Here is a 10,584-nt window from a genome sequence, read left to right on the forward strand (position 1 = left end):
CTTCTCCTTAAAACAGTCCTAACAGTAGCTTTTCTTCTTGGAAATACTTTGTATGAGTGGCATATCATACCATAAAGGGATAAAAGTATGTATTTTTATATGCATTCGAAGTTTTCACTAATTCAAATTGATTGTTTCTAACGTGCCTAATCAGCTAATATTAATGAAGTTTCAAACATTGAGGTGGCTACTTAATTAATCTAGGGAAGGAGGAAGAAGTGTTTCGAAATATGGCCTTAATTCCTTTACATAGTTCGGAGAAGGAAATGGCAACCCACTCCAGTATTCTTGCCTGGAGAATCCCAGGGACAGAGGAGCCCGGTGGGCTGCTGTCTATGGGGTCGCACAGAGTCGGACACGACTGAAGCGACTTAGCAATAGCAGCCTTTACGTAGAATGTGGCTCCTACTCTTTATATACAATAAAAATAAAAACAAGTGACATAGGAATGGACTTGGAGCCTGCTGCTTGATTTTCACAAGTATCAATAGTAAAAAAAAATGGTGAAGTTCCACTCTCAATTAAAATGAAATGGTATCTTTAAATTAGAACATGTCAGTGAAAAACTAATTTGCTAAAACCATTGACACTTTTTTTTTTCTGGAAAATGAATCAGGTGGTCTTATATTCTAGTTTATGAGATAAACAGAGCTATTATTAGGTGAACATATCTGTATTTCTGATTAAGCAATTACGTTTAATTGTGATATGCAGGTTACCAAGGAAATATATTGGTTTTCCTCTTTCATCTATTTGACCTGCATTTTCTCAGTGTAAGTTGGTGAGTAAGTCAGAAAATGGCATCTAATTTTGTATTAGCATTAGTCAAATATAAGTAGGAGGGGAATGCTAGCATAAAAATTTTAAATAAAAATAACTGGGATAATCTACCTTGTGGATAATCAGTATCAATGTTCTCTGAATTTAACACACATAATGGAGATCACAATGTCCCTGTTTTTTGCAACATAAAAAAAAAAAGAAAATTTCCTTCAAATTTAACAATTTCCAGCCAAGTCTTTGCCCAAACGTAAGTTTAATGAGGTATGTTTAAGAGTAGGGGAAGGAGAATTTCACTCTTTCCTTTTCATAAAGAAATAATTAAATAATAATTACTTCATCTCAGCAAGAGAAAGAATCTTATGGGATACATTCACCAATAAATAAATAAATGAAGAGTGACACATTTTAAAAAGTCAAAGATTAGAAAATCAAAAGAATAAACCTTGACTCAGGGAAATATTTAGTATGCTCAGAAAAAGAAACATAACCAGTAAAAACGGACCTTGATGTGACAAAGTCCTCCTCCCCCATTATTGAATAGTTTTACTTACAAAGAAAAAGATGTCTTCTTTATTCTTCCCATAGGGGAAGCAGCCTTGGCTAAGCAAGAATAGTATTCTTAGAAGGGTTCTAGATCAAGATGGCAGAGTAGGAGGATATTCGGCTCACCTCCTCCCTCAGACACACCAAAACTGCAACTACACAAAGACCAACTGTCTCTGAAAATGACTCAAAAATTAGCAGAACAGATTTTCTACAACTGAAGACATAAGGGAAAGGCCCATTGAGATGGGTAGGAGGGACAGAGACACAGTCTAATCAGAACCCACTCCCCCCATGAGTTACCCACTATCAGGAGGGATATCGTAGTCACAGAGCTTTCTCCCTGTGGAGGGAGAGAGCCAGACCTCAGGTAGACTCCCCAGCCAGGGGGACCTGCACCAGAAAGATGAGCACCCCTAACATCCAGCTTTAAAAACCAGCAGGCTTACATCTAGGAGAGCCAGAGCACTGTGACTCGATTTTTGTTGTTTTTCAGTCAGTCATGTCTGCTTCTTTGCGACCCCATGGACTGCAGCATGCCAGGCTTCCCTGTCCTTCACCATTTCCTGGAGCTTGCTCAAACTCATGTCCATTGAGTCAGTGATGCCTACAAACATCTTGTCTTCTGTCGTCCCCTTCTCCTCCAGCCTTCAATCTTTCCCAGCATCAGGGTCTTTTCTAATGAGTCAGCTGTTCGAATCAGGTGGAGCTTCAGCATCAGCATCATCATCAGTCTTTCCAAAGAATGCTCAGGATTTATTTGCTTTAGGATTGACAGGTCTGAACTCCTTGCAGTCCAAGGGGCTCTCAGGAGTATCAGTTGATAATATACTCTCAAGAATATCAATTGATAAGAGCATCAACTCGATAATACATGACTATTATTATCCAACTATAAAAACAAGAATGAAATCTTGCCATTTGCAACAACTTGAATAGACCTAGAGAGTATTTCACTAAGTGAAATGAAAAAGACAAATACTATTTGATTTCACTTATATGTGGAATCTAAAAAACAAAATAAATGAACAAACAAAACAAAATAGAAACAGACTCGTAGATACAGAGAACAAACTGTTAGTTGTTAGAAGGCAGGCAGGTTGGGATTTGGGTGAAGGTGAAGGGGATTAAGAGGTAAAAACTTCCAGTTAAAAAAACAACTGAATCATGGGGATACAGAATAGGGAATATAGTCAATAATATTGTAATAACTTTGAATGGTGACAGATGGTTAACTAGACATTGTGGTGATCAGTTCGTAATGTTTATAAATGTTGAACCCTATGTTATACATCTGAAACTAATGTATTACTGTTGATCAACTACATTTCAATTTAAAACAAAGAATACTATTCTCAGGTGAATACTGAAGTGGCAGATTTGGATTGAACAGGGCATATGACAGTGTATGAAAAAGGAGACATCACTTTGCTGACGAAGGTCCGTATAGTTAAAGCTATGGTTTTTCCAGTAGTCATGTATGGATATGAGAGTTGGATTATAAAGACAGCTGAGCACTGAAGAACTGGTGCTTTCAAATCGTGGTGCTGGAGAAGACTCACGAGAGTCCGTTGGACAGCAAGGAGATCAAACCAGTCAATCCTGAAGGAAACCAACCCTGAATATTCATTGGAAGGACTGATGCTGAAGCTTAAGCTCCAATCTTTTGGATGCCTGATGCGAAGAGCCAACTCACTGGAAAAGACCCTGATGTTGGGAAAGATTAAAGGCAGGGGGCAAAGAGGATGACAGAGGATGAGATGGTTGGATGGCATCACTAACTCAATGGACCTGAATTTGAGCAAACTCCAGGAGATGGTGAAGGACAGGGAAGCCTGGCATGCTGCAGTCCATTGGATTAAAAAGAGTCAGACAGGACTTAGCAACTGAACAACAACAATGTATATTTGCCTTTACTGATAAGCATGAACTTAACCAGAAGAGTGGGCAGAATCTCTTGTACCGGGAATAATGTAATTTCTATATATACTGGCATCTGCTGTATTAAGCTTCTGCTACAGCCTTTCTGGCCTAAAGCAAGGGCAAAATGACTGGTCGTTCACCTGGAAGACCAAGGTGCTGTGCATCTGCCTTTCCTTCCCTGCCACTCCCTACCCCTGGGAAGCTGTTCTCCTGGGAATTAAATATATTGCCAAGATAATGAAAATATGCAGTGGCACCAAATTGTGTATTCAACGAACCACAGGAAGATGGTTTTGCTAGAGTTTTTGCTACAAGGGGAAGTAAAGTGAGAATGTAGGCATCAGATGATAAACAAATAGAAGTGCTAGGCAAGAGTTTAGATTTGCCTATCATTTCCTATTAAGATTGCCTGGAGAAATATCAACAACCTCAGATATGCAGATGATATCACTCCAATGGCAGAAAGTGAAGAGGAACTAAAGAACCTCTTGATGAGGGTGATAGAGGAGAGTGAAAAAGCTGGCTTCAAACACAGCATTCAAAAAACTATGATCATGGCATCCAGTCCCATCACTTCATGGTGATTAGAAGGGTAAAAAGTGGAAGCAGTGACAGATTTTATTTTCTTGGGCTCCAAAATCACTGCAGATGGTGACTACAGCCGTGAAATTAAAACACACTTGCTCCTTGAAAGAAAAGCTATGACAAACCTAGACAGCATAGTAAAAAGCAGAGACATCACTTTGCTGACAAAGGCCCGTATAGTCAAAGCTCTGGTTTTTCCAGTAGTCATGAACAGACATGAGAGTTGGACCATAAAGAAGACTGAATGCCAAAGAATTGATGCTTTTAAACTGTGGTACTGGAGAAGACTCTTGAGAGGCCCTTTGACTGCAAGGAGACTAAACCAGTGAATCCTAAAGGAAATCAACCTGAATACTCATTGGAAGGACTGATGATGAAGCTGAAGTTCTAATACTTTGCCTCCTGATGTGAAGAGCTAACTCATTGGAAAAGACTCTAATGCTGGGAAAGATTGAAGGCAAAAGGAGAAGGATGTGGCAGAGGATGACATGGTTAGATAATATCTCTGACTCAATGAACATGAGTTTGAGCAAACTCCAGGAGATAGTGAAGGACAGAGGAGCCTGGTGTGCTGCAGTCCATGGGGTCACAAAGAAGTGGACATGACTGAGCAACTGAATAACAACAGCATCATTTCCTACTCCAAAGGTGATGCTCATTTAATTGCTGGTAAACTATCAGCACTGGACAATCAAAATAGCTGTCTAATTAAGCAAAAAGGATACTTTACCATAAACAACTGGAATGACCAAATTAATATGTACCAGCTTAGTATCAACTGATTATTTTACATGGTTATGAGAGTCAGCATAATGTTGACTCATAAACTGAAAGCATGTTGGAAACATATCTTGTTGTAATATGTTTCAGATGCAGCCAGATTGAGAGTCAATCACGGATAACTAGAATAAATAAACATATTTGCCTATTTCTATTGAACTCATACTCTTACAATTGCTTATGGACTGATCATTCTTCTGCTCTTCACTTCCTTTCATCACTTTTCGGAAGAACTAGACATTTTCAAAAATCAGACCTAGAGTCTCTTTAGACCATCATCCAAAGACTGTTTAGCTGCCTGAGTGCAAACTGCTTTTTAAAATTCTAAGATATCTCTTATCCCATCTCTGAAATAACATTCCTGTAACATCTATGACAGTTATTTTTAGGTGGTGGGATGTGGGATGGTTTTTGCTTTCTTTCTTGTATTTTTGTGTGTGTGTATGTTGTTTGAATTTTTTCAATAGTTTCTCTTTACAAAAATTCATTAAAAATAATTATCATTAAAGAAACCTATTCTATTCACTTAGCCAAAATTATAGTTCACAGTCTTCTACCCTCTCTATTAGCTAACTGATTTTCTAAATTTGCTTCGCCAAAACTCAACAGCCCTTTCACCCTTACAACTCAGCTTAAAAGAATCTCCCATATGCCCAAAGTGAAAAGGCAGACTGTCTGTTTCCAGGGGGCACACTATCTTTGAAGGGTTTTCTTTCATTATTTTTGTTCTTTGTGTTGCCACACCTAGTTGTTTCAGAATACTGCTGAACTCTCCAGTTTCCTTTGAAAAGAATCCCATCACGTGGTACAATTCAGGCAACTTGGGAACACATTGTTAGATAGTATGTGTAAATGTTGGAAAGATCCCTCAATAAGATAATCTCAGAAATTTTCTTTTATTGTACGGGTGTCAGAGTGACAAAAGGGCATGATTAGGAAGAGATTCAGAAAACACTGTGCTACTGAGGGTTCTAAATTCTATACACAACTTTTCTTTGCAAGATCTGACTCTCATGGTATGATTGGTACCATGGACAAATAAAATCTCCGAAATGTCTTTAAGCCCAATGGTTCAGCTCCTTTACATTCCTCATGGACCCTAAATGGTTGTATTTACTTGAGACTGGGGGGTCCTGGATCAGTAACATAGTAATAAAAGTTAAAAATAGTTGATATTTTAAAGGGTGGCAGGATTAGGAATTTTTTTTCCTTTTTGGCCTTGTGATTGAACACTTTTTGTGCTCTAAATACTCATCTATCAGCATAAAAATGAAAAAGGTAGGATATTTTTGTCATTGGAAAATTCTCAGGTCAGTCTGGATGACTATCAGGTATGATCTACAAGGGAGACACATATAGAAAACTTGACTCATGTATCCTCTTACGTTCCTTTCATCTTTAAATTCTGTGCTCTGAAGTTCACCCTCTAAACATAGGGTGGTGATGTGCCATATTGAAAAGATAGGAGTGTCTTCTGGTCACCCTCCTCAGTTTGTCTTGAACCAGCAGCTTCTGTGAAGGTGGCAGCTCTGAAAATTAAACAGGAGATGGAATGGGTGGGAAAAAATTCATAGGAAACTTGGAGCTGTCCAGCAGTCAAAGTCCCAACTAATGAGACTTAGGACAGTTTGGAGCAGAGATTCAGCTATCTGTACAGGTGTTCAGAATGTTTACATGTATATAGAAGTATTTGCTTATCCAGCCCCATCCCAAGGAGATATTTCCTGCTTTCTATATTGCTTTTCATTTAAAATGAGGTCAGTGGTCTTTTAAATTGTGTAGGAAAAAAGAAAGCAATAATATAAAGGGTGAAGTAGAAGAAGAAAAGTCGAAGACAAAGGAAGGCAAAAACAGGACTGTTACGGTGTACAAGTAGTCTTTCAGCTTGTTAATTTATCTCTTTAGACACACACACATACACACACAAACACAATATGTAAACATGCCCTATGACTGTATGGGCTCAGCCCTGTAGCAGTTTTATTATTTATATTTTGCAATCAGTAATACAGTCACTATAGCATACCATATGGGGAAAAAAAGACTGTGTCAAGTTTTAGCTTACAAAGACTTCCCAGAACATATAACTAAAAAAAATTTGGATAAGTTTGGCCTAAAAATGTTGCCAAAGTTTTCCCTTTGCAAGTGGCAGATGCATTCACTTTGATGAATCCCCACTTGATGGAGGTTTTGAAGAGTGATATAAAAATATCTAAGCATGTTTATAATTGTCTTATAAGCGACTGGATACTATTTCTCTTTTTCTTATATTTTCTTCTGAAAAGAGGAATCAATGTTTCCACCGACATCCTAGATTTGAAAAGAAAGGGGATTGGGATAACATCTCATCTGGTTCCCATGTATTAGGCAGTTTTATAGGTAAGTAACCCAGGTTTAAGTGAAGAGGAACTACAAAGACTTTTGATGAAAGTGAAAGAGGAGAGTGAAAAAGTTGGCTTAAAGCTCAACATTCAGAAAACTAAGATCATGGCATCTGGTCCCACCACTTCATGGCAAATAGATGGGGAAACAGTGGAAACAGTGTCAGACTTTCTTTTTTTGGGCTCCAAAATCACTGCAGATGGTGATTGCAGCCATGAAATTAAAAGACGCTTGCTCTTTGGAAGGAAAGTTATGACCAACTTAGACAGCATATTAAAAAGCAGAGACATTACTTTGCCAACAACGGTCCGTCTAGTCAAGGCTATGGTTTTTCCAGTGGTCATGTATGGATGTGAGAGTTGGATGGTGAAGAAAGCTGAGCACTGAAAAATTGATGCTTCTGAATGTGGTGTTGGAGAAGACTCTTCAGAGTCCCTTGGACTGCAAGGAGATCCAATCAGTCCATCCTAAAGGAGATCAGTCCGGGATGTTCATTGGAAGGACTGATGCTGAAGCTGAAACTCCAGTACTTTGGCCACCTCATGCAAAGAGTTGACTCATTGGAAAAGACCCTGTTGCTGGGAGGGATTGGGGGCAGGAGGATAGGGGGACAACAGAAGATGAGATGGCTGGATGGCATCACTGACTCAAGGACATGAATTTGAGTAAACTCCGGGAGTTGGTGATGGACAGGGAGGCCTGGCGTGCTGCAATTCATGGGGTCGCAAAGAGTCGGACACAACTGAGCAACTGAACTAAACTGAACCCAGGTTTATAGGTAAAGCAGCTGAATGTGGAGAGGCTAATTGCTCTGTAATAATTTCTAATAATTTTTTAATTTACAGAGTAATATGTATTCACTGTAGACGATACAAGAAATACAAAACAAACAAAAAAAATCAAGATCATCCTGGTGTAACTATTCACATTCTGATGTATAGCCTACTAAATACAGATATATGGTTATATACATATTTCATGCTCAATATTTCTTTAAGAGAAAAAAGAAAAGGTAAAGTGCAAGAGCTCTTGGTCCATCTGATCCTAAACTGAACTTATTGTCCACATAGTTTAAACATCTACTTGATCACATCTCCTCTACCCTTGGGCTCAATCTGACAATAGATTGTAAATCAAGTGCCAGATTTCCTATTTAGAAACTAGCAGTAGGGTTGTAGGCAATGCCTTACCTTTCTTTTCCTGAATAGAGACCCAAGAAATTGTAAAGGAAATATGATACTGCAAAAATTGGCTTTATTTTTGTGAGGTAACATTGGAGGTCCCCATGTTGACAGCTGCAAAGGCAGTCACATGTTTAATAGAGCAAAGAGCCCTACAAAGAAAGAAGTAAACTTTAGCTTTAAAAGTCCTTTTATCCTCCATGATTTTGATGGCTTTAAATTTGTCACCTGAATGCGATATTAACATAATCGTCTGCATTTCAGCTAATGAATGCACCTGCTTCTAAGACTTTATTTTAGCAGTTTTAATGAGCTCTTCAAAAGAGTTTGCCTGGACTTACTGCACTGCTAGAGAAATAGCAGCTGTAAGCAACTAACAACACATTCAGTATTTGAATCAAGCTCTGTGAAGTTGTTAAACTTGAGAAGGAGTATCTATCCATCTGTCTGTGATAAGGGAAATGAATCTGAGATGTGGCTGTGGCATTTGGAAAAAGCACTAGAGTAAGTGCGGTTGGCCAGCAATGGTTATTCCTGTTTGGCCATAATATACGGATCCCAAGCAATGCATTTAAGCTCTCTAAATCCCAGTTTCTCATCTATATAATAATGGCACCCAACTTATAACTTTGTAAGAATCAGATGCCTCACTTGGTGTAAGGACTCCATAATGTTAATTTTTTTTTATAATTATTGTTTATTGTTAAGCAGATATGACTTTAAGTGGATCAAACAAATTTAATTTGATTGGCTGTATGTTGTCAGATGGCTCTTAAGTGAATAATTGCTCACTGAGACCTATAGTAAGAAAAACCCAAACTGATCTCTTTTACCTAAGTAATTAGGAAGTCTGTTTCAATGCTGAATCATCATACCTTAACCACACAGTGAAGATTTAAAAAAATCTAGAAATTCTAGAAGTCCAAATCCCTAAATAATCCGATAAGCCATTTAGAATATGTAAATATTATGTAATGATGGGATACTAGCATAGGTATTTTTTAATATATATTTTAATACTTTTAATTATCAGATTCATTTCATGCCTGTTACACTCTGATTTCAACACTACATTTTCATGATGGTAGTCTCCCTCCTCCTTTTTTCCTATATGCTCCTGTGTACTTTAATTTGAAAATTTAAGTAGTAATAACCCATCCAAAACTCAATTGAATGGAAAGTGAAAAATAGGACAAATGTCACTTTAAAGATACACACAGCAGACATATTACAACTCAACTAGAGGTAACACCCTGGAATAAAGATGCCAGATTGATCTCTCTCTCTCTCAGTCTCTCACTGGCTCTTTCTGGAAAATAGGTAGAATAAAGGTAAGATGGCTACTAAGAAAATGGAAAATTCTCTGATTCACAATTTATTTCAATCAAAAGTGAGACAATTACTCTGGCTGGGATGGATGTAGTTTATTTTATAAATTCCTTTTGCCCGTTATACCCTTCTGGCCAACAGTATTTCCTCAATAATTGGAGTTAGTTCATTTATGCTTCACTCCATATGACATAACGCTATAGAATCAGAAGACCAAACCAGTTTAGGAATCTTTGCCAGTTTCTTAGAGGGATCTCTCTGAACAGGCATTGAGTTCTAGAAGCCATCAATTTGAACCTGCTAGATTAGGTGGGTTTCTGATAACTGCTTGCATCCCCACATTTCAAAAGATCCACTGTATCCAGAGTTGCATGGAGCATCTTTTCCAGAAGACATTCAGTTCTTCTCTTAGACCATAGCTCTGTAATCTGAGAGAATAACCCCAAGGGAGCTCACTTCCAGCTGTCCTTTGACTGTGTTTTGCTATGGGAGGCCAGCTGGCCTCACAATGATGACATGTTTTCTCTGGTCTGGCCATTCACAGAATAGTCCTTAGAAGGGCATCACTGAAGGATAGCCACAGCATCACCTTGGAACCATTTAAACCAGAGTCCCAGGCCCCATCCCAGATCTACTGCATCAGAATCTACAACTTAACGAGATTTCTAGGTGGTTCATATGCACATTTAGGTTCAAGAAGCAGTGGTCAAAGAGATCTGCCTGAGATTGCTCTTTTCAGCAACAGGACCCACCATCTCCACTCATCTTCCAGTTATATCCATTCACTTTCCACTTTTGGTCTCAAACAGATTTCTCTGCAGTGCTCCTGAGCAAACTATCTCTATTTGGATGAATTCCCAACCAGTGGGTCCCACTGGTTATTGCACTGATAGCAATCTGCATTTCTATGGTCAGGTAGTCAAACGTGACAAAGCACAGCCTCCCACTAGCAAAACCATACCCATTCCTCTCCAAGTCATCTTGCCCTCCCTGTTCCCACAGCTGTAGTGTTACCATGTTCATAAATTATTGTTAAAGAAGGAAATTACCAAAAGAAAAAAAAATTGTCTCTATAAAC

At 38.4% G+C, this 10,584-nt stretch overlaps 1 protein-coding gene across 2 annotated transcripts in view; it reads right to left on the minus strand.

Moving 5' to 3' along the window:
- Positions 1–10,584, minus strand: part of MKLN1 (muskelin 1) — a 377,738-nt gene that overhangs the window by 301,047 nt on the left and 66,107 nt on the right. The window lies entirely within an intron of this gene.

Source organism: Odocoileus virginianus, chromosome 1, assembly GCF_023699985.2.
Source record: "Odocoileus virginianus isolate 20LAN1187 ecotype Illinois chromosome 1, Ovbor_1.2, whole genome shotgun sequence".
NCBI lineage: Eukaryota > Metazoa > Chordata > Mammalia > Artiodactyla > Cervidae > Odocoileus > Odocoileus virginianus.